This window comes from Dendropsophus ebraccatus, chromosome 6 (genome assembly GCF_027789765.1).
Source record: "Dendropsophus ebraccatus isolate aDenEbr1 chromosome 6, aDenEbr1.pat, whole genome shotgun sequence".
Taxonomy (NCBI): domain Eukaryota; kingdom Metazoa; phylum Chordata; class Amphibia; order Anura; family Hylidae; genus Dendropsophus; species Dendropsophus ebraccatus.
The window spans coordinates 42,202,089-42,227,014 of NC_091459.1; the positions used below are offsets into that span (position 1 = coordinate 42,202,089).

The following is a 24,926-nucleotide window of genomic DNA, read 5'->3' on the forward strand; positions in this document are numbered from 1 at the left end:
TTGCATCATGGCATTCTCTAATGGGAATGGAGGCCATACCTATTTAGCTGGGGACAAGGGACAATTCTAATTTATTTGGGGGTATTAGGCCAATTATTAGTTTATAAGGTTGAAAATGACAAGAGTCCATCAAATTCAACCTGTGTTGATCCAGAGGAAGGCAAAAAACCCTCCGTGAGGCAGACGACAGTAGCCTCATCACAGGGAAAAAATTCCTTCCTGACTCCATAATGGCAATCAGAATAATCCCTGGATCAACGTGACCCCTGAAATAGGAATAAGGGACAGAATTTAGAAAATGTAGAACTCCAATGACGTGTGGTACGCCTTGAAGTGATCCAGTATGCAGAGGCCGGGGTGATCAGGACAGGTGGCACACTGGAAAATGGTGTCCTTCCTGATCCCCCTGTTACACCACACTCTTGCACTTCTTCTGGGGTCTCCTGTTTTCCAGTGTGGGGGACGTCACCTGGAAAATGTGCGATACGGGATCCTTCATATCCAGAAGCGCTGGGTCCACTCAATGGCTGCTAAATATTAGGGCTCTTTTACTGCTTCTGATATTTCGGATTGTGCCGCAAGCTACAGTAGCTCGGGCAGCGAGTGACCGGAAGAGGGGGGTGCTGGTATAAAAGTTATCCCCGTACAGGTGGTAACCTTTATCCAGCAGTGGGAAGATCAGTTCCCGAAAGATCTTCCCACTAACTCTGAGCATGGGAGGGGGGCATCTGGGGGCTGGATTCGGGTGTCCCTTCCTTCATACACTCATACGTGCACACTGCGGAATGGTGAAGGATAACCCTTTGTGCATTCCGCAGCTGGCACCCGCCGGCGGACTGATGCGGGCGTGCGTCTCAGCTTGTGTCACACTCCATTCTATGCACGGGTGGATTCCGCCCTCTGTCCAAAGAATGAACGTGTTCATTCTTTGGACAGACGATGGAATCCGCATGTGCATAGGATGGAGTCTATGACACGGGTGGAGACACGCGCCCGCATCAGTCCGCTGGCGGGTTCCAGCTGCGGAATGCACAAAGGGTTATCCTTCGCCATTCCGCAGTGTGCATGTACCCTAAATCTGTAAGTGTACCCTGAGGTACTCTCACAGAGTTTGTAGAATTTTACGCCATACCGTCATCTCTTATTGGGACGGTACTGGCGGTAAAGACGTGTCTGGGGGGCAGTGTACGCTACGCTACCCCCAGACACATCACTGGATGATGAGGATGAATGGAGGAAAGAAGGATCCCCCATTCATCCTCACTGGCTGTTTCGGTGTCGAAGGCAATAATAACGTATGCGTCCAACACCAAAAACACCCTGGGGGCCATTTTTATATGGGGACTAGTATATGGGGTATGTAAATGTGTAGTGGTGTAGTGTAAAACTTTATTTCATGTAGTGTGGTGTAATGTAGTGTTTTTTACGTTTTTTTTACAGTAAGAAAAAATATACCTACGCCAAGAAAGGAGTTGCTGATAAATGCCGCACTTATGTGCGGCACTTATCAGCAGCCAGTGGCGGTAGGATATAGGGGGAAAAAATACCCCAACGCCAGAAAGGAGGAGTTGCTGATCAGCAGCAAACTTACGTGCGATACTGATTAGCACTCAGCGGCGTTAGGGCGCAAAAAAAGGAAAAAAAAATTTTAATTTTTTTTTAAATCTTTTTAATTCAAAGCAACTGCCCCACTAGGGGGCAGTAGAGCGAAGCTGCCGAAGACTTCCGAAGCCCGCCGAAGCCCGAAGAGCTGAAGATCTACGAAGATTTCCGAAGTTAGACGACGCTGCACCCGACGAAACCCGGAAGTTGCGCCGAGGACGTCGCGGACCGCCGATCGTCGCTCTGGACGCCGGGATCAGGCGAGTATGGTGCACCTACACCACACACATCTGTTCTACACCCCTCAGCTACCTACCGGGGACACTGTTTTTTTTACAGGCCGGTACTGGCCGGCCTATCATGGCGATCGTGGGGGTGGCATTGGCTCCATCTTTTCCCCGGACACTAATGGCGATTTGTCTCGGACAGCACCAATCGCCATTGCTCTCCGGGTCACCGATGACACGGAAAGCTGTTTTCAGCTGCTATCGGCTGATCTGTATTGATCAGCCGATAGCAGCGATCGTCATCTGGGGGGGGGGTTTAATAACCCCCCGTGCCGACGAGCAGAGATGGCCTGTGTAAGTGTACGCTCGTTTGCGTTAAAGCCCACCCTCCGGGGGCGTACACTTACGCCCGATGTTGTTAAGGGGTTAAATGCAGGCTGGAAACCCCACCCCCACAGGTGAGAGCAGGAGAATTCCAAAGAACAATTAACCCTGATGTAACCAGGTCAGTACAAGATGGCAATGAATAAATATTCACGTTCTCTTGCGTGCAGCTAATGATTGAGAACGTGAGCGAGCACCCACATCACTTGCAGTGTCAGAGACAGGAGCGATGGCATGGAGGCCATGAGCGCCAGTCCTGACAGGTAAACACTTGTTTGTCTCTGGCAGCCTGTTGCCATGGCAACAAAGTTGTTTACCACTAGCCTGCCAGGGCTGGTGATGTCATTAAGGCTGTGCTGACATATACAGCTGACAGAAAGGCTAGCAGATCATTTGCAGGCAGGCAACCAAGCAGGTAGGCTGGTTGGTTGGTTGCTTGCCAGCAAGGAAGACGCAGGTAGGTGCTGTTTTAACCATTTAATTTGGATTCTTTGGGGGCCAGTGTATGCTTTCGTTAATAGGGCTGCAACGATGAGAATTCACCATAGTTTTTTTTTTACTTTTAAAATACTTTATTTTCTTTCTCTTACCATACAATACTAAAAAGGATAAAGGAGCATACCAATATAACACACCAATATTCAATTATTCCTTATTTTCTTGCCTCCATTACCCTAGCTGTAACATTGGTAACTACAGTAGATATTCCAAATGCATAACATTTATACATTATTATCTTCCTTCAGAGGGGCGACCCCTCCGGCGCTCAAGCGACCAAAGGCACCTTAATACTCCACCCTAGTCCCATATCCCCCTTTCCAATCTACCAGCTAATTTATCTACCCTACCTATCTTAGGCTCGGGTACCGGGCGATCCCCCCAGCAGTGTCGCACGGAACCTATGCAACAGGAAAGTCCACCAATACACAGCCATGCTCTTCTTTTCATCTTTACTCCTGTTTTTCTTTCCAAGTAGGATCATACCTTATCGTAACATATTTAAGAAAACAGCCAGTTTTACACCACCATCTTATTTCAGTCATCACCCAACCCTCTCCAGGGAATCCAAGCCAACTCAATGGCCTTTTCCGCCCCAGAGATAAAGTTTTACACAACACACACACGTGTGGTTTGTCCCATATCTATAATATCGTTGCTGTTATTCCTTTCTATGAGGCTCTTTAACCCCTTAGCGACCCATGACGTGTCTTGATACGTCATGGTGCCGCTCGGGGTGTTCAGAGCGGGGTCCCGCCGGGACCCCGCTCTGAACGGCGCTGATCCCGGCTGACACGTGCAGCGCCTCTATTAGCCGGCGCGGGTCCCGTTGCCGCGCCGGCTAATTAAGCCTCTAAGTGCAGCTGTCAAACCTGACAGCTGCACTTAGAGGCTTAGGTAAACACATCCCTGGTGTCTAGTGGGACGGATCTTCCCCCCCCACGATGCGATCGCGGGGGGGAGATCCGTTCTTCTGCCCGTGCCGGGCCTCAGCGTCGGAATGACGCTGATCCCGGCTCGGCAATAGATTGCTATGGCCTGCAGCAGGCCATAGTAATCTATGACCGATCTAATCGATCTTTGCTGTGTATATACACAGCATTGATCTCTATGAGAGATCAGTGCTGTCTATATACAAGTCCCCCAGGGGGGCTTCTAGTTACAGTAAAAAAAAAAGTAAAAAAGTGTTTTTATTAATAAAAAATCCCCTCCCCTAATAAAAGTCCAAATCACCCCCCTTTTCCCATTTTATAAATATAAATTAATAAATAAATAAACATATTTAGTATCGCCGCGCGCGTAATCGCCCGAACTATTAATTAATCACATTCCTGATCTCGCACGGTAAACGGCGTCAGCGCAAAAAAATTCCAAAGTGCAAAATTGCGCATTTTTGGTCGCATCAAATCCAGAAAAAATGTAATAAAAAACGATCAAAAAGTCGTATATGCGCAATCAAGGTACCGATAGAAAGAACACATCATGGCGCAAAAACTGACACCTCACACAGCCCCATAGACCAAAGGATAAAAGCGCTATAAGCCTGGGAATGGAGCGATTTTAAGGAACGTATATTTGTTAACAATGGTTTGAATTTTTTACAGGCCATCCGATACAATATAAGTTATACATGTTATATATCATAGTAATCGTAACGACTTGAGGAACATGCATAACAAGTCAGTTTTACCATAGGACGGACGGCGTAAATGCAAAACTCCCCGAAATCAAAACAAATTCGTTTTTTTTTTTCAATTTGACAGCGCAAATGATTTTTTTCCGGTTTCGCAGCATATGTTATGGAAAAATAATGCCTGGCATTGCAAAGTACAATTGGTTTCGCAAAAAATAAGCGCTCATATACGTCTCTAGGTGAAAAAATGCAAGCGCTATGGACTTTTAAACTTAAAATGGAATAAGCAAAAGCGCAAAAACGAAAATAGGCTTTGACCTTAAGGGGTTAATTTACCGTATTACACTGCTGGCTGGTTACTCAATCCAGTCCAGCCAAATTTCTTGTGCTTCTCATTACTTCTCGATCCCTATCATATCTTCTTTTCCTGTTATCCTCCTAACCTTCTCCCATGTTTTTATCCGTGTGTCCACCACCAGGGGCATCCCCCCCCCCAGCCCTCCCACCCAACAAAACCTTACTCCCTTTTTAACTACCTATTATAGCGCTTGAGCCCCAGCGGGAGCTACCCCCCCCCCCCCCCCCCCCGTTACATATACAATTAATCTTCATTTTGTAACTTTTCTTTGAACAAACCTTTTACCATTTTTACCTGATTATTGTACCTCCCCCCCTCAGGCCGAAAGAAAAAAAAAAACCAAAAAACCAAAACCTCATCCTACATATTTCTTAAACAATGTAATTGCGTTCTCCCATTCCTGCGTTGTTGGAGGTAATGCTGACATGCATTTTTTAACTATTTGCAACCTTGCCACACAGAGACTCTCATTTATTTCTTTCCTTTTTTTCCCCCTATATATTGTGAATCTTCACCCAGCAGACATATGGCAGGAGAGAACGGACCCTTGATTCCTATATCATTCTCTATTTTATAACGCACATTCGCCCAGTAATCCTGTATGTGAGGACACGCCCACATCAGATGTAGCCATCCCGCCTGCTCCCTGCCACATCTCACGCGTGTCTCGCTTCATTATCTTAAACAAAAATTCCGGTGTGTAATACACTCTTCTAACAATATTGAATTGGATCATACGATGGTTAATATTTTTTGAAATCTTCTTTATATTTCCCATTATGATATTCCATTTACCCTCATCTAATCTCCTTTTCCCAGTGATTCTTACCTCTGCTCAAACTTTCTTTCTCCAATGCACATTCCCTCAATTTACCATAAATTTTGGATAACCCTCTCTTTCGCACCGTATCTTCTTTTATAATTTTTATAATGTCTGGCGTAGTTCCCACTTTATAAACTTCCATATTTTCTGTATGTTTCACTGCGTGCGAGAGACTTAGATATTTTAACCAAGCCCTCTCATCCAGCCCAAACTCTCTCTTCAAACTATTCCATGTCTTCAATTGACCCAAATGAAACGCATCAATCACTTTACTTATCCCTGCCTTTCCACACCATCTTAATATCTCCATTTTCCCTATCTCTGCTAGGTTCTTATTATACCATAGGGGGGTGATCTATAAAGATGTTATTATTCCACTGATGGTTTTAGGTTCCCTCCACGTCTTGGTTAGTATTTGTACTGATGGATATAACTCCCATTTTTTATCTTCCAGGAGACCAGTCTCTAATACCTCCAGCAAATTGTCCTGCTGTCCCTCTACCTCCCCCACCAACCATTGTAATAAATCAAAATTGCCCCTACACCTTAACAAATTTAACTGAGATGCCAAAAAATATAATCTAATACAAGGAAATGAAAAACCACCCTTATCTGATGATAAACAAAAATAATTAAGCGTAATCACAGCAATATAGACATACGGCACTACCGGAGGGAGGGGAGGGAAAAACCGCACTGTGTGGACACGTGCTTGGTCCCGATACAGCTGGTGGTGCTCGATCGATCCAAACAATCGTCACATAGTACTGTCCATAAGACCAGAATATCGAGGCACTCACCACAGCTTCTTGACAAGTAGGCTTGCTTTATTCACAAAAATACAGATACATGGATGCAGACAGGTGAACGGGCGACAGCCTGTTTCACGTGCTTAACTCGCACGCTTCCTCTCGGCCCTCATGGCAACAAAGTTATTTACCACTAGCCTGTCAGGGCAGGGCTGGTGATGTCATCAAGGCTGTGCTGACATATACAGCTGACGGAAAGGCTAGCAGTTCATTTGCAGGCAGGAAACCAAGCAGGTAGGCTGGTTGGTTGCTTGCCAGCAAGGAAGACGCAGGTAGGTGCCTTTTTAACCATTTAATTTGGATTCTTTGGGGGCCAGTGTATGCTTTCGTTAAAAGGGCTGCACCGATGAGAATTCACCATAGTTTTTCTTTCATAAATAGTTATCGATGTGTAGTTATCCATGCACAGATTAGATACATAGATAATCATATAGACCGATGGATGGATGGAGAGGCAGAGAGATGCAGGTAGACAGAACGAGGCAAGAAGACAGACAGGCAGACAGACAGAGACAGGCATACATAGGCAGGCAGGACCCCCTATCTGGGGTCCATATATTGAATGGATTTTTAGAACAGGGAGATGGTAAAAGAGCTTGTTCTGTCCTCTCCAGGCATTGACCTGGTATTGCAGTGCTTACAGGTTCAGTGCACCCCCCAAATGTGTTGCCTAAAAACAGAACCCCTCAAGGGTGCGCAGCCGCCCCTCCAAATAAAGTCAGCTGCACCCAAAACAGCATTGCAAAAAAAAAACCTCAAGTGGGGTGCGCAGCTGCACCCCAAGATTTAAGGCTTGGCATTGCTAATAAACGTTTGTTTGGTAAACACTTGTTTGTCTCTGGTAGCCTTCTGCCATGGTAACAAAGTTGCAGTGCTTCCAGGTTCAGGGCACCCCCCAAATGTGTTCCCTTAAAACAAAACCCCTCAAGGGTGCGAAGCCGCACCTCCAAATAAAGTCAGCTGCACCCAAAACAGCATTGCAAAAAACAACCCCCAAGTGGGTTGCGCAGCTGCACCCCAAGATATAAGGCTTGGCATTGCTAATAAAAGTTTGTTTGTCTCTGGCAGCCTGTTGCCATGGCAACAAAGTTGTTTACCACTAGCCTGCCAGGGCTGGTGATGTCATCAAGGCTGTGCTGACATATACAGCTGACAGAAGGGATAACAGTTCAGTTGCAGGCAGGCAACCAAGCAGGTAGGCTGGTTGGTTGCTTTCCAGCAAGGAAGACGCAGGTAGGTGCCGTTTTAACCATTTAATTTGGATTCTTTGGGGGCCAGTCAGGGGCGTAGCTAATGTCTCTTGGGCTCTGGTGCAAGAGGTGAACTTGGGCCCCCCCTTTCTTGATGCTATTGTTATATATACAGTATATCTCAAGACTAATATTACCAATAATACCAGTATACAGGGAATATTATCACCATACATATTACCGCCATACTGTTACTAACCAAATCCTGTTTACTGAGACCAATATTGCCAATATTACCAGTACACAAGGGGAAATATTAACACCATACCCACTACCATCACCACCATATTGTTACTGACCAAATCCAGTATACTAAATCCAATAAAACACAGTACCAGATAACAAGTAACAAATAATTCCACCACATGCTGACTAACACCACCGCTGCTACTGACTAACTCCACTGCTGCTCCTGACTAACACCCTGCTGCTACTGACTAACACTACCACATACTGACTAACACCACCGCTGCTACTGAATAAAATGCTCTGTACATAGACCAATATAACTTCATACAGTCATATAGAGGTGGATGCACTGTACACAGGATCTATATACATTACAATGCAGTTATATTAAGTGACTCACAGTGGACGTCTTCTCTGATCGGAGTTCTTCCCTTTTCATCTTCTCCATCTGCCCTGGGCCATTATGAGAACTTCTCCAAGCCACGAATCCACAGAATCTGCCAGACAGACATATTAGACTCCACACTTTGTCACCATCCTCATCTCTCTACAAACTGCACATCTGTATTGGCTCCTTTACACCCTCATTTTTAGGTAGCCCTGACACTATGTGACCCCCCTTCCAGTACATGCCCCCCTCTGTGCATGCCCTATTGTATACACACCCCGTGTAGTCCACCTTATAGATGGCCCCCCAATGTTTCCCCCTTATAGATGCCCCCCTGTGTTGGTCCTCTTATAGATGGCCCCCCTGTGTTGGTCCTCTTATAAATGGCCCCCCTGTGTTGGTCCTCTTATAGATGGCCCCCCTGTGTTGGTCCTCTTATAGATGGCCCCCCTGTGTTGTCCCTCTTATAGATGCCCCCCATGTTATCCCCCATATAGATGGCCCCCCATTTTATCCCTCTTACAGATGCCCCCCATGTTGTCCCCTCCTCCTGCCCCTTCATCACCATACTACTACCCCTTTCATCCTCCTGCCCTTTCATCATCATACCACTACACCCCCCATCATCATCTTGTTCCTTCATCATCATACCACTACACCCCTCACCACTCTCTTGTTCCTTCATCATCATACCACTACACCCCCATCACCCTCTGGTTCCTTAATCATCATACCACTACACCCCCCATCATCCTCTTGTTCCTTAATCATCATACCATTACACCCATCATCCTCTTGTTCCTTCATCATCATACCACTACACCCCCATCATCCTCTTGTTCCTTTATCATCATAGCACTACACCCCTCATCATCCACTTTTTCCTTTATCATCATACCACTACACCCCTCATCATCCTCTTGTTCCTTCATCATCATACCACTACACCCCCATCATCCTCTTGTTCCATCATCATACCACTACACCCCCTCCATCATCCTCTTGTTCCTTCATCATCATACCACTACACCCTCATCATCCTCTTGTTCCTTCATCATCATAAAACTACACCCCCATCATCCTCTTGTTCCATCATCATACCACTACACCCCCTCCATCATCCTCTTGTTCCTTCATCATCATACCACTACACCCGTCATCATCTTCTTGTTCCTTCATCATCATACCACTACACCCCTCATCATGACCTTTAAAACAAAAAAAATCTATACTCACCTGTATGGTTTCTCTAGTCTTCTAGTCACGCGCGCTGGCAGGCTTCCCGCGGCAGGGGGCGGGGCTACCACGGCGGGGCTTCCCGCGGGGCTTCCTACGCGATGCTCCAAGCCCGGGGCCCGTCCCAGCCTGCCTCTTGTGATCGCAAGCAAAACATTGCTTGTGGTCACAAGAGGGAGTGGGAGGAGAGCAGTACAGTGGCAAGGGGGGGCCTCGCGTGCCCCCCCTTGGTAGCGGCCGGTCGCAGCGGCGACTGTTGCGACGGCGGTAGCTACGTCACTGGGGCCAGTGTATGCTTTTGTTAATACGGCTGCACCGAGAATTCACCATAGTTTTTCTTTAATAAATAGTAATCAATGTGTAGCTATCCATACATAGATTAGATACATAGATAATCATATAGACCGATGGATGGATGGAGAGGCAGAGAGATGCAGGTAGAAAGAATGAGGCAAGAAGACAGACAGACAGACAGACAAAGGCATACGTAGGCAGGCAGAGACAGACTCTCAATAATAGAAAAAAAAAATCTGATACGTCCCCTATCTGGGGACCATATATTGAATAGATTTTTAGAACAGGGAGATGGTAAAAGAGCTTGCTCTGTCCTCTCCAGGCATTGACCTGGTATTGCAGTGCTTCCAGGTTCAGTGCACCCCCCAAATGTGTTGCCTAAAAACAGAACCCCTCAAGGGTGCGCAGCCGTCCCTCCAAATAACGTCAGCTGCACCCAAAACGGTATTGCAAAAAACACCCCCCAAGTGGGGTGCGCAGCTGCACCCCAAGATTTAAGGCTTGGCATTGCTAATAAAAGTTTGTTTGGTAAACAATTGTTTGTCTCTGGCAGCCTGTTGCCATGGCAACAAAGTTGTTTACCACTAGCCTGCCAGGGCAGGGCTGGTGATGTCATCAAGGCTGTGCTGACATATACGGCTGACGGAAAGGCTAGCAGTTCATTTGCAGGCAGGCAACCAAGCAGGTAGGCTGGTTGGTCGCTTGCCAGCAAGGAAGACGCAGGTAGGTGCCGTTTTAACCATTTAATTTGGATTCTTTGGGGGCCAGTGTATGCTTTCGTTAATACGGCTGCACCGATGAGAATTCACCATAGTTTTTCTTTCATAAATAGTTATCAATGTGTAGCTATCCATACATAGATTAGATACATAGATAATCATATAGATGGATGGATGGAGAGGCAGACAGATGCAGGTAGACAGAACGAGGCAAGAAGACAGACAGACAGACAGACAGAGACAGGCAGACAGACAGAGACAGGCATACATAGGCAGGCAGAGACAGACTCCCAATAAAAAAAAAATAAAAAAAATCTGTTCTTATCAGTTTTATATCTGATACGTCCCCTATCTGGGGTCCATATATTGAATGGATTTTTAGAACAGGGAGATGGTAAAAGAGCTTGCTCTGTCCTCTCCAGGCATTGACCTGGTATTGCAGTGCTTCCAGGTTCAGTGCACCCCCCAAATGTGTTGCCTAAAAAGAGAACCCCTCAAGGGTGCGCAGCCGCACCTCCAAATAAAGTCAGCTGCACCCGAAACGGCATTGCAAGAAACATCCCCCAAGTGGGGTGCGCAGCTACACCCAAGATTTAAGGCTTGGCATTGCTAATAAAAGTTTGTTTGGCAAAAAACTTGTTTGTCTCTGGCAGCCTGTTGCCATGGCAACAAAGTTGCAGTGCTTCCAGGTTCAGGGCACCCCCCAAATGGGTTTCTTAAAAACAGAACCCCTCAAGGGTGCTCAGCCGCACCTCCAAATAAAGTCAGCTACACCCGAATCGGCATTGCAAAAAACAACCCCCAAGTGGGGTGCGCAGCTGCACCCCAAGATTTAAGGCTTGGCATTGCTAATAAAAGTTTGTTTGGTAAACACTTGTTTGTCTCTGGTAGCCTGTTGCCATGGCAACAAAGTTGTTTACCACTAGCCTGCCAGGGCAGGGCTGGTGATGTCATCAAGGCTGTGCTGACATATACAGCTGACAAAAAGGCTAGCAGTTCATTTGCAGGCAGGCAACCAAGCAGGTAGGCTGGTTGGTTGCTTGGTTGCTTGCCAGCAAGGAAGACGCAGGTAGGTGCCGTTTTAACCATTTAATTTGGATTCTTTGGGGGCCAGTGTATGATTTCGTTAATACGGCTGCACCAATGAGAATTCACCATAGTTTTTCTTTAATAAATAGTAAAGATGAGCGAACCGGGTTCGGGTTCGAGTTGATCCGAACCCGAACGATCGGCATTTGATTAGTGGGGGCTGCTGAACTTGGATAAAGCTCTGAGGTTGTCTGGAAAACATGGATACAGCCAATGACTATATTCATGATTTCCACATAGCCTTAGGGCTTTATCCAACTTCAGCAGCCACCGCTAATCAAATGCCGAAAGTTTGGGTTCGGGTCGACTCGAGCATGCTAGAGGTTCGCTCTTCTCTAATAAATAGTAATCAATGTGTAGTTATCCATACATAGATTAGATACATAGATAATCATATAGACCGATGGATGGATGGATGGAGAGGCAGAAAGATGCAGGTAGACAGAACGAGGCAAGAAGACAGACAGAGACAGACTCTCAATAATAAAAAAAAAATAAATCTGTTCTTATCAGTTTTATAGCTGATACGTCCCCTATCTGGGGACCATATATTGAATGGATTTTTAGAAGAGGGAGATGGTAAAAGAGCTTGCTCTGTCCTCTCCCGGCATTGACCTGGTACTGCAGTGCTTCCAGGTTCATTGCACCCCCCAAATGTGTTGCCTAAAAACAGAACCCCTCAAGGGTGCACAGCCGCACCTCCATTAAAGTCAGCTGCACCCGATACGGCATTGCAAGAAACACCCCCCAAGTGGGGTGCGCAGCTTTACCCCAAGATGTAAGGCTTGGCATTGCTAATAAAAGTTTGTTTGGCAAAAAATTTGTTTGTCTCTGGCAGCCTGTTGCCATGGCAACAAAGTTGCAGTGCTTCCAGGTTCAGGGCACGCCCGAAATGTGTTAACTAAAAACAAAACCCCTCAAGGGTGCGCAGCCGCACCTCCAAATACAGTCAGCTGCACCTGAAACGTCATTGCAAGAAACACCCCCCAAGTGGGGTGCGCAGCTGCACCCTATGATTTAACTCCTTAAGGACCTGGGCTAAACTGGCCTTAAGGACCGAGGCAAATTTTATCAATATGACCTGTGTCACTTTATTCATTAATAACTTCGGGATGCTTTTACCTATCGGGCTGATTCTGAGATTGTTTTCTCGTGACATATGGTACTTTACATTTCTGGTACATTGGAGTCGATACTTATAACGAATCTTTATGAAAAAGTCCAAAATAACGTGAAAAATTGTGACAAATTGCATTTTTCCACCTTTGAAAATTTTCTGCTTATACAGAAAATGGTTATGCCACATAAATTATATATTAAATAGCATTAGCAACATGTCTACTTTCTTTCGTGACGTATCTCAACAGCTCACCAAATGGTCTAAATTACCTCTATCTCTCATAGGTAAAATCGCGTCAGTAAAAATGAATGTTTTGCCCCGTTTCCTTTATCTACTTGAAACGCTTCCAATCCCCATCACGAGCTCTGCCCTGCGGAAGTTCCAGGGCTCGCTTCTGCAATTCGTCTGGGGTGGAGGGCGACATCGGATCTCAAAACATGTACTATGTGCCGGGAAGTCCCGTGGAGGGCTATCCTTCCCTGACGTCCATAAATATTACTTGGCAGCCCACCTGCGGAGGATTCCTTCTTGGACTTCTCTTCAGGCCTATAATAAGTGGACTGAGATAGAGAAGTTATGGATGGCGCCTATCCACCCCAGTGAATTGATTTGGTCCCCCGAATACTCGGGCACAATATCCTGGCTCCTGGGGCCGATGAAACACACCAGGTCGGTGTGGATGGCGACTAACACTCTGTACTCCCTAAAGTCTAACCCCTCCCTCCTCACCCCATTCCTCTACACTGACCTGATTCAGGGGAGCTATGATCGGGATACCATGTGGCCCTGGCAATCCTCCCGCCTTTTTCACTTTGCTGACGTCACATGCCCATTCACAAGAAAAGTCCTACCGTTTCAGACCCTTCGGGACAGATTTAACCTACCACTCCGTGCGGCTGCTTTTCACGAGCAAATCTCTCTTTTTGCCTCTGTGATCACGACCCTCCGACCATTTCCCAAGCCTACCATGTTCGAACTTCTTTGCAAGAGCTCCTCGTCCACTAGAGGACTAATATCCTCTATCTACGCGATCCTCAACTCCTACCCCGAGGATCCTGCCCAAACCCACCCGTACATGGCTAAATGGGAAGCCTACCTCAACAGACCTATCTCTCGCCCCCTTTGGGAAATAATATGGTCTCAGGCAGCCAAATCCTCCTCATGTGTAACCTACCGTGAAAATCAATACAAAATTCTATTTCACTGGTATCACACTCCTGACCTTCTCCACCGGATGTTCCCCACCACCCCGTCGACCTGCTGGCGATGTAACTCAGCAGAAGGCACCTTGCCCCATATTTAGTTAAAGCCCCATATTAAGTTAAAGCCCTACTGGTCAGGGATCTGTGGTTTATTGGCCACGGTCCTCCACCGAGATATCCCCTTAGACCCCATGACCTACATCCTTAATGTTCCCCCCAAAGCTATGGGTAAGAGGTCGGCCAGGCTGCTGCTGCACATGTTGATGGCAGCAAAATGTTTACTAACTAAATACTGGAAGCAACCCCTCATCCCATCGGCGGTAGAACTGATCAATAGAATCCAAGATGTGCGCAGAAATGAGCGGTTGTCCGCCTCGGCGGAGGGGAAGATCGAACATTTCCAACAGATCTGGGACTTATGGGACTCTTACTATGAACAGTTCACTGCTTGAGGTCGGGCCCCCGTGATCTCTACCACTGCCCCCCCCCCTTCCCTTGATGTGTCTATGTAGCCTTGAGTCACGTCTTTTGTCTTGTCCTTTGTTTGATGTCTTAGTCTTTGTGATTGACATTTTTAGTTGCTTGATTGATCGGTTTATAAGTTCTTACTGGTTACAATGGATCAGATTGACCGTATAGTGCCCTCACATGGAATGTGTATAATTAGAGATTGCTTATGTAGCTCCTGTACTGTCCTTGAAGTATGGGTCGGAACTCGAAGGGCCCTCATGCCTTTGTTATTTCCTGTAATCTGAATCTACGACTGACCGATCTCTGTTATTACTGTATATCTGTCATTCTACTGTTGTATTGGAAAATCTATAAATAAACAATTTATTAAAAAAAAAAAAATTTCAAAATCAGATTTTTTTAGGGACCTGTTCAGGTTTAGGCTATGTTCACACTACGTAAGAGACCGGCCGTTCCGTGACCCCGGCTGGGTCACGGAACGGCCGGTCTCTGGCCAGATCATCTCGGCTGGTACTTAAGTACCGGCCAGATGATCCTTCTGGCCGCAGAGCTCTGATGCGGGCGCATCAGCGCGCGCCCGCATCAGAGCTTCCCATAGCCCACAGTGAAGCAAGCGGCCGGAGCCGCTCGCTTCACTGTGTGAACTGACAGGTCTTTCTGCTGTCTTTTCTGTCAGTTGTTTGCGGCGGCATATGGGATCCCGGCCAGAGCGCACACGATGTGTGTACGCTCCGGCCGGGATCCCATAGAACAACAGGCATTGTTCCACCGCGGTAAAAGTACGGCCGTTGTTGCCATCAGCACCAACGGCCGTACTTTTACGTAGTGTGAACATAGCCTTAAAGTGTATTTGAGGGGACTGTATGTTAGAAAGCCAAACAAAGCACCCTATTTCAGAAACTGCACCCCCTAAACTCTCAGAAAGTCACAGAAATAATTTGAAAATTTTAATTTTCTGTGCAGCGATTTTATTGTAATCCAATATTTTTCATAATTATAAACGTATTACCAGAGAAATGCACCCCAATATTGATTGCCCCGTTTCTGCAGTTTATAGAAATACCCTGTATGTGGCCATATTGCGCTATTTGACACAACCACAAGCCTCAGATAGAAAGGAGCGCCTAGTGAATTTCAATGCCTCTGTTATATTTGGTCATTTTTGACTGTACCACTTCAGGTTGGCAGAGGCTCTGGGGTGCCAAAACACAGAAAACACCCCTAAAGAGACACCATTTAGAAAACTACACCCCTGGAGGAATGTAACAAGGGGTGCGCTGACCATCTAGACCCCACAGGTGCTTCACAGATTTTCAGAACAATGTGGCATGAAAAAAGAAAAATTTTTTTTTTACACTAAAACGTTGTTCTAGCCTACAATTTTTCTTAAAAGGGATAAAAGGGAAAAAAAAACACAAAACGTGTAGTACAGTTTCTTCCGAGTACAGAAATACCCCACATGTAGACATAAAGGGCCAAGCGAGCACAGGACGAGCCTCCAAAGGGAAGGAGCGCCAACTGGCTTTTGGAAGCTGGATTTCACTGGAATGGATTTCAAGGGCCATGTCGCATTTACAGAGCCCTCGTGCTGCCAAAACACTGGAAACCCCCCACAAGTGACCCCATTCTGGAAACTACACCCCTCAAGGAATCTAACAAGGGGTGCAGTGAGCATATGGACTGATAAGTCTAAATTTAGATGTTGACCCGTCTCTATGGAGAAAAGTCAAAAACCCAGGTACAGGATGATTTTCAATATAGCACTAGAGCTGTAACCTGCAGTATTACCAACTCGTCAAAATTTAATATTTTATTTTCACGCCACATTGTTCCACATTTGTGTCACCAGTGGGGTCCATATGTTCACTACACCCCTTGTTACATTCCTTCTGGGGTGTAGTTTCCATAATGGGGTAACTTGTGGGGGGTTTCACTGGCTTGGCAACACAGGGAGTTTTTAAATGCAACATGGCCCCTCGAAATCCATTCCAGCCAAATCCAGCCCCAAAAAGCGAAATGGCGCTCCTTCCCTTCGGAGGCCCGTCTTGCGGCCGCATAGCACCTTAAGTCCACATGTGGGGTATTTCCGTACTCAGGGGAAATTTCTCTACATGTTTTGTTTTGTTTCTTCTCTTTTAACCCCTTGTGCAAATGAGAAATGTCAAGACTAGATCAATAATGTTGTGTAAAAATAAATTTTTTTACACTTAAACATTGGCCCAGCCGTGAATTTTTCAGTTTCACAAGGGTTTAAAAGAGAAAAAAACACAAAACGTGTAGAGCAGTTTGTCCAGAGTACGGAAATACCCCACATGTGGACATGAAGCGCCATGCGGCCGCAAGACGGGTCTCAGAAGGGGAGGAGCGCCATTTGGCTTTTGGAGGCTGGATTTGGCTGGAATGAATTTCGAGGGCCATGTTGTATTTACATAGCCGCCATACAACCAAGGCAGTGGAAAACCCCCACAAGTGACCATTCTGGGAACTACACCCCTCAAGGAATCTAACAAGGGGTGCAGTGAGCATATGGACCCCACTGGTGACGGGCACAAATGTGGAACAATGTGACTTGAAAGTGAAAAATTTCGTTTTTCCATTTTCACAGCACAAATATGCCTGTCATCAAGGGGTACATATCCTCACTGCACCCCTTATTAGATTCCTTGAGGGGTGCAGTTTCCAGAATGGGGTCACTTTTGGGGGGTTTCCAGTGTCTTGGCAACACAGGGCCTTTGTAAATGTGACATGGCATTCACCATCCATTCAAGCCAAATGGCACTCCTTCTCTTTGGAGGCTTACCCTGCACCCGCATGGCGCTTTATGTCCACATGTGGGGTATAGTCAAAAAACAAAAGGTGCAACAGCAACCAACAGGTGTAAGGGCTTACCGTATATACTCCTCCCAGCGTACACACGGTAAACATCTACTCTATAGATATTAAAAATTAAAATATAATTTATTTTTTTTTATAGAAAAGTGAGGATCTTAGCAAACTATTTGATCAAACAGAGTGTACCATGTCACCAACGTTAAGGCGTCCTCGAACATGGACCCTACTCTAGCATTTTCACACTAGCAATGGCCTCTCCTGGGCTGAATTAGCCTACAACTGGGCAGATAGGAGCCAAATGATCTCTTTTATAGCAGCCTTGGGACATGGGTGGAGTGCAGGCCAACAGAAGGTAGCCACCCCCCCCCCCAAAAAAAAATTATATTTTAATTTTTAATATCTACAGAGTAGGTGTTTACCGTGTGTACGCTGGGAGGAGTATATACGGTAAGCCCTTACACCTGTTGGTTGCTGTTGCACCTTTTGTTTTTTGACTGTACTTAAGCCACAAGCAGCGTGCAACCTGCAGTGTGAACAGAGTCATAGATGTGCTGCCAAAATTTCCCTTTTTTTCTGTCACATGTGGAGTATTTCTGTACTTGGGGGAAATGCGCTACACAATTCGTGTCTTTTTTTATCTTTTAACCCCTTGTAAAAATAAAAAAAATAAAGACTAGATCAATGATTTAGTGTAAATATTAAATTTTTATTTACACTAAATGTTGGTCTAGCCTTGATTTTTTTTTTCATTTCCACAAGGGGTTAAAAGAGAAAATATACACAAAACGTGTAGGGTAATTTCCGTTGAGTAAAGAAATACCCCACATGTGGATATTATGTGCCATATGGGCACAGGGCAAGCCACCAAAGGGACAGAGCGCCATTTAGAGACTGGAATGGAGGATGGAGGCCATGTCACATTAACAAAGCTCCTGTGCTGCCAGGACAGTGGGAACCCCCCACAAGTGACCCCATTCTGGAAACTACACCCCTCAAGGAATCTAACAAGGGGTGCAGTAAGCATATGGACCCCACTGGTGACGGGCACATATGTAGAACATGTGCTGTGAAGATGAAAAATACAATATCCCCGCTGCACCCCTTATTAGATTCCTTATGGGGTGTAGTTTCCAGAATGGGGTCACTTGTGGGGGGTCTCTACTGTCCTGGAAGCACAGAAGCTTTGTAAATGCAACATGGCAAGCCTCTAATGGGAATGGGGGCCATGCCTATTTAGTTGGGGAAAAGGGACAATTTTAATTTATTTGGGGTTATTAGGCCAATTATTAGTTTATAAGGTTGAAAAGGACAGGTGTCCATCAAATTCAACCTGTGTTGATCCAGAGGAAGACAACAGTAGCCTCATCACAGGGGGAAAATTCCTTCCTGACTCCATAATGGCAATCAGAATAATCCCTCGATCAACGTGACCCCTGAAATAGGAAAAAGGGACAGAATTTAGAAAATGTAGAACTCCGATGACGTGTGGTACGCCTTGAAGCAATCCTTTATGCAGAGGCCGGGGTGATCAGGACAGGTGTCACACTGGTAAATGGTGCCCTTCCTGATCCCCCTTTTGTGGCACACTCTGCACTTCTTTTGGGATCTCCCCTTTTTTCCAGTGTGCGGGACTTCACCTGGAAAACGCTGTCCCTGTACGATACGGGGTCCTTCATATCCAGAAGCGCTGGGGCCCTCTTCTTGGCTGCCGAATATCAGGGCTTTGATCACTGCTTCCTGGAATTCAAGGAATTTCCCCGGGTGTCCGGCACATCGGTACAGCACAAAAGCGTTGTACATCGCTGTCTGTACCAGATATACGGCCACCTTTTTATACCACGTTCTGGTTTTTCTCGTGGCGTTATATGGTTTGAGGACTTGATCTGAGAGATCAAGTCCTCCCATATACTGATTGTAGTCTAGAACACAATCAGGTTTGTTCACCACGTTTGTGGTACCACGTACAGTGACAGGGGCAGCGCTATTCCTGTGCATTGTGGTCAAAATAAGGACATCGCGTTTGTCCTTATATTTGACCAACAACATATTGTCACAGGCATAGGCCCTTGCTCTCACTCCTTGCCATCAATTGTCTTACCGGATGACTTGGGAGGCCTCTTTGATTTTTTCGGATCGTGCGGCAAGCTACAGTAGCTCGGGCAGCAAATGACCGAAACAGGGGGATGCTGTTATAAAAGTTATCAACGTACAGGAGATAACCTTTATCCAGCAGTGGGAACATCAGTTCCCAAACGATCTTCCCACTAACTTTGAGGATGGGGGGGCATTCTGGGGGCTGGATTTGGGTGTCCCTACCCTCATATACTCTAAATCTGTAAGTGTACCCTGAGGTACTCTCACAGAGTTTGTATAGTTTCACGCCATACCGCGATCTTTTATTGGGAAGGTACTGGCGGAAATGGAGTCTTCCTTTGAAGCTCAGGAGGGACTCATCTACTGAGATGTATTTCTCTGGGATATACATCTCAGTAAATTTGGCTGAGAAGTGCTCTATGACCATCTGTACTTTGTACAGACGGTCATATGAGGGATCATCTCGCGGGGGGCAACTTGCATTGTCGTTATAATGCAAGAATTTTAGGAGAGCTTCAAATCGAAACCGTGCCATAGTCATACTGTAAAGTGGGGTATTATATATAATATCCCCACTCCAGTAATGGCAAATTGTGTTGTTTTTTTTTACTAGGCCCATGTGCAGCAGGAGCCCCCAAATTTTTGTCATTTTGGCTGCATCAGTAGGGGTCCACGCCATGGGCCTAGCAAAAGAAGAGGAGGGGTTCTGGGCTATAAATTGATGCGCGTACAGATTTGTTTGCGCCACCATCAAATTTACAAGGTCATCAGAGAAATAGAGCTTGAAAAGACCTGAGACCTGTGGGGATAATTTGGATTCCCGCCGTTGCCAGGAATCCGGGGCTGATAATTTTGGGGGTCTGGGGTCCAGATGGGGTCACCTGTCTGGGGGGCAGGATGGGGTCACCTGTCTGGGGGGCAGGGGGCGGGATGGGGTCACCTGTCTGGGGGGCAGGGGGCGGGATTGGATGACGTGTCTGGGGAGCAGGGGGCGAGATGGGATGACGTGTCTGGGGAGCAGGGGGCGGGATGGGATGACGTGTCTGGCGGGCAGCCCGAGGCGTCCTCCTTGGACGCTTAGGTCGATAGTCATCATCACTGGATGATGATGATGATGATAATGATGATGAGGATGAATGGAGGAAAGAAGGATCCCCCCATTCATCCTCACTTGCTGTTTCGGTGTCGGAGGCAATAAGCTAGTATGCCTCCTCCGCCGAAAACACCCTCTGGGACATTTTTATTCAGTGATTGGTATATGGGGGGTATGTAAATGTAATGTAGTGTAGCCGCTAGGGGGCAGTACAAGGTACCTGGCCAAAGATCGACGAAGAAAACCGACGGGAGCCAACGGAGAACCCCGTGGACGCCACGGGACCGCAGATCTTCTGTCCAGACACCGGGATCCAGTGAGTATGGTGCCTGCACACCACACATACCTTCTCTGCACCTCTCAGCTACCTAGCTGAGGGGTGCAGAGAAAAGGAATAATATTTATTTTTACTGTGATCACCACTATTGGCCGCCCGGGGCTGGCCGGCCAATAGCGGCGATCTTGAGGATGGCAGCATGGCCTCCTCCACTGTACACACTGATGGTGATTGGTGCTGTCTCGGACAGCACCAATCACCATTGATTTTCGGGGCCCCGGGTCACCAATGACCCAGGAACCTGAAAATCGCTGTAGTTGGCTGATTTGAATAAATCAGCCAATTACAGTGATCGTCGGCACGGGGGGTTTCATCCACCCCCCGTGCCGACAAGCTACGATGGCCTGCTGTATGTTACAGCAGCCATCATTACCCGATCGCTGTGTGTTCACACACAGCGATCGGGTAAACCGCGGGTGTAAATGTACGCCCGTTTGCGTTAAGGCACAGGTTTGTGGGGGCGTACATTTACGCCTGCGGTCGTTAAGGGGTTAAGGCTTGGCATTGCTAATAAAAGTTTGTTTGGTAAACACTTGTTTGTCTCTGGCAGCCTGATGTTATGGCAACAAAGTTGTTTACCACTAGCCTGCCAGGGCAGGGCTGGTGATGTCATCAAGGCTGTGCTGACATATACAGCTGACGGAAAGGCTAGCAGTTCATCTGCAGACAGGCAACCAAGCAGGTAGGCTGGTTGGTTGCTTGCTTGGTCGCTTGCCAGCAAGGCAGATGCAGGTAGGTGCCGTTTTAACCATTTAATTTGGATTCTTTGGGGACCAGTGTATGCTTTTGTTAATAGGGCTGCACCGATGAGAATTCATTATAGTTTTTCTTTATTAAATAGTTATCAATGTGTAGCTATCCATACATAGATTAGATACATAGATAATCATATAGAGCGATGGATGGATGGATGGAGAGGCAGACAGATGCAGGCAGACAGAACGAGGCAAGACAACAGACAGGAAGGCAGGCAGACAGAGAAAGACTCTCAATAATAAAAAAAATCTGTTCTTATCAATTTAATATCTGATACGTCCCCTATCGGGGGACTATATATTGAATAGATTTTTAGAACAGGGAGATGGTAAAAGAGCTTGCTCTGTCCTCTCCAGGCATTGACCTGGTATCGCAGTGCTTCCAGGTTCAGTGCACCCCCCAAATGTGTTGCAGCCCCTTCAGATAAAGTCAGCTGTACCCGAAACGGTATTGCAAGAAACACCCCCCAAGTGGGGTGCGCAGCTGCACCCCATGATGTAAGGCTTGGCATTGCTAATAAAAGTTTGTTTGGTAAACACTTGTTTGTCTCTGGCAGCCTGTTGCCATGGCAACAAATTTGTTTACAACTAGGCTGGTGATGTCAGAGACAGACAGAGAGAGGCAGGCAGAGACAGACTCTCAATAATAATAAAATAAAATAAATCTGTTATCAGTTTAATAGCTGATACGTCCCCTATCTAGGGACCATATATTGAATGGATTTTAAAACAGGGAGATGGTAAAAGAGCTTGCTCTGTCCTCTCCAGGCATTGACCTGGTATTGCAGTGCTTCAAGGTTCGGTGCACCCCCCCAAATGTGTTGCCTAAAAACAGAACCCCTCAAGGGTGCGCAGCCGCACCTACAAATAAAGTCAGCTGCACCCGAAACGGCATTGCAAGAAACACCCCCCAAGTGGGGTGTGCAGCTGCACCCCAAGATTTAAGGCTTGGCATTGCTAATGACAAAGTGTGATTTGCTTTTCATCTCCCTTATTCCCAAGTGACTATCCCTGTCCAAATTAAGTAAGCTGAGTGCTAGCGACGAGGAGATGACACCAGGCAAAAACACTGTATAACCTCCTCACTCAGCTGAGTTTAGGAGTGCGCACTCGACCCTTTATTTGGTTTCACAAGGAATATATATAACTTTTAAAGGAGTATTCCCACCAAGAGCTAAATAAATTAAATGACCCAAACTAGCTAGTCTTACTCAGCAAGTCCCCCTGAGTATTTCGAGCCGTCTCCTATCTTTCTAGCTGCTGCTGTTCCCCAGAAAGTTTTTCTAAAAGTCACCTATATCCAAGATAGCGCCGGCCAGGAAACTACATTTCCCAGCATGCAGTGCTGCTTGTTGGGACTTGTAGTTCTATAGAAGCTCTGTGACCTGATATCTTATGATGTGAATCGATAGCAGCTTGCGGGGACCTGTAATTCTACACAATATATCAGGTCACAGAACTTCTTTAGAACTACAGGTCCCAGCAAGCTGCTATCCATCCAAATCTGATATATTATGATGTGGACAGATAGCAGCTTGTTGGGACCTGTAGTTCTACAGAAGTTCTGTGACCTGATTCATTGTGTAGAACTACAGGTCCCAGCAAGCTGCTATCCATCCTTATCACACTATATCAGGTCACAGAGCTTCTGATGCATATCAGGATCAGGGGAGTCGGTCGGGACAGGGCTGAGTTACCCGTGCCTTCCGCTCACACCAGGGGCGATCACCGGGAGGGTAAAGTATGTATGCCCCAGGGCGGGGGACTGGTGTGGGCGGGCGGCGGTGCTGTCAGATGGGGCAGGTGTTCGTGCTGGTAGTGCAGCATAACTGAGGAGACTGTCATCCCTCTCTTTAGTGGGCAGGGTATAATCGCTAACCTGGCCCATTGAAGAGACGGAGTACACGTGACGCCGACACGGAGGGTGGGGGCCAGGAGCAGGGAGCGGTGTCGGGTTGGACTGAGGTTTGATGATTTCATGCGACCAGAGAGAGTGAGTGTACCTAGATAACAGCAAAACTGTGCAGAATCCATAATTAATGTATATTGGAAAGATGTAAAGCTATGGGTGGGCAATTTATTAAAGCAAAAAAGATTTTGGGGGGAATACCCCTTTAATACAGGCGGGATTTCAAGTCACAAGACACATACATGTCACACTCTGATTGGTCAGTCCATAGATGGTCATTAGCTTCCTACCACTCTACTAACAAGGAATCTGAGATGGGAACGGGAGTAGGAGACTCCACCAGATTGAGATCGGTTTCCCCTTGTAGGTAACCCCCTTTGAAGCCATTAACATAAGCAGATGACCTTTATTGCTAGGTCAAAAGGCTAACAGTCTGTTTCACTGTGTGCATATGTGTGTGTGTGCGTGCTTGGGGACATCCCATCTCTAGCAGATAGGCTACATCTTAAGGGGCTTATACAAATAAGAGTCCAATTCTAATATGTCTAATATTGAGGATATGGGGGGTGGCCGCGTATCTTCTTTGTTCATTGGCTTCTTTGGAATCGTCTGAGACTGGGAACTCAGCATACATAGTTGGAGTTACTACTTCAACATCTGGATGTTCCTTGAAGATGCGTTGTTCTTTCTCCTGGAAAAATACCTATAAGCATCAAGTTAGTTTCAACCCCTGATTTACCTCCAGCCCTTGATACAGTTTTTATGATAAAGACTTTGTAGAGAAGTTAGTGAGAATTGGGCTTAATATCCAGTTGGCGTTAGTGGTTGGTTCATGGATAGATATCAGAGGGTTGTTGTGCCTGGAAGTGTCTGTAACATGGAGAATGGTTTAACTTTACTAGATAATTGTCCAAACAATGTGTCATCTCGGCAGTTCTGTGTCTAAAAGGATCTAACAGTCTTTGACAGTCTTAGAATGGGTCATCCCTGTAACCAGGTGGTAGATAAAGCTAGTTGTATGTATAACCAGTAGAAAGAGGGAAAGCGTGTTAATAAAAACTGAACACAAACAAGAGAGGTAAGTTAGGGAAAGGCCAGAAACAACACAAGGAAATACTTTTTTTTAAAAGAGAAGCAGATGCTTGTAACAACAGTTTTCTATGTTTCTACCTATTGGAAGGAATAGAATGTGTAAGACTAAAAAGAAGTGGATATGTGCACGTTGGGTGTACAGTATATATCAAAATACAGCTTAGTTACAACAAAACCAATCAAAGCTATTATCAATACCCAAACTAACATATATATGACAAATACCTCTCCGGATTTTATCAAAATAACCAAACCTTATTGTCTTATCACTCCTGTCCCTAGGCTTATCTCTAATCTTGGCTACAGATGTAGCCAACCTGCTCTAGGTCCCTTACCGTAGGACTGGCCTTAAAGGTAGAATAATCCTCCGTCTCTAACCTAACTAGTCTCCTGTCACTCCTACAGTCTCCCTGTGACATTGAGTGATCGGACAATAAGCTATCCACTGCATATAACAGACTTGACTCTATCACAAGGACTCTTCCACTTCGGCATCATGTGGGTATTGGAAAGTCACAACAA

General features: G+C 46.2%; 1 protein-coding gene, 1 non-coding gene and 5 pseudogenes across 4 annotated transcripts in view; all 7 read left to right on the forward strand.

The window, feature by feature from the left end:
- The window catches only part of ECHDC1 (ethylmalonyl-CoA decarboxylase 1), an 84,320-nt gene that overhangs the window by 29,316 nt on the left and 30,078 nt on the right, over positions 1–24,926 (forward strand). The window contains exon 1 of one of the 3 annotated variants that reach the window (XM_069973655.1): positions 1,681–1,862. The exons of the other annotated variants lie outside the window; for them this stretch is intronic. The gene's annotated coding sequence lies outside the window, so the exon portion shown is untranslated. Of the gene's footprint in view, positions 1–1,680; positions 1,863–24,926 lie in introns of those variants that run through there. 3 annotated transcript variants of the gene reach the window in all.
- Positions 6,875–6,993, forward strand: LOC138796096 (U2 spliceosomal RNA; annotated as a pseudogene).
- LOC138796094 (U2 spliceosomal RNA) lies at positions 9,954–10,051 on the forward strand (annotated as a pseudogene).
- On the forward strand, positions 10,698–10,877 carry LOC138796162 (U2 spliceosomal RNA; annotated as a pseudogene).
- Positions 11,969–12,151, forward strand: LOC138796165 (U2 spliceosomal RNA). Its single transcript, XR_011363763.1, has one exon. It is a non-coding gene; the product is annotated as a U2 spliceosomal RNA (small nuclear RNA).
- Positions 21,634–21,805, forward strand: LOC138796161 (U2 spliceosomal RNA; annotated as a pseudogene).
- On the forward strand, positions 22,036–22,216 carry LOC138796087 (U2 spliceosomal RNA; annotated as a pseudogene).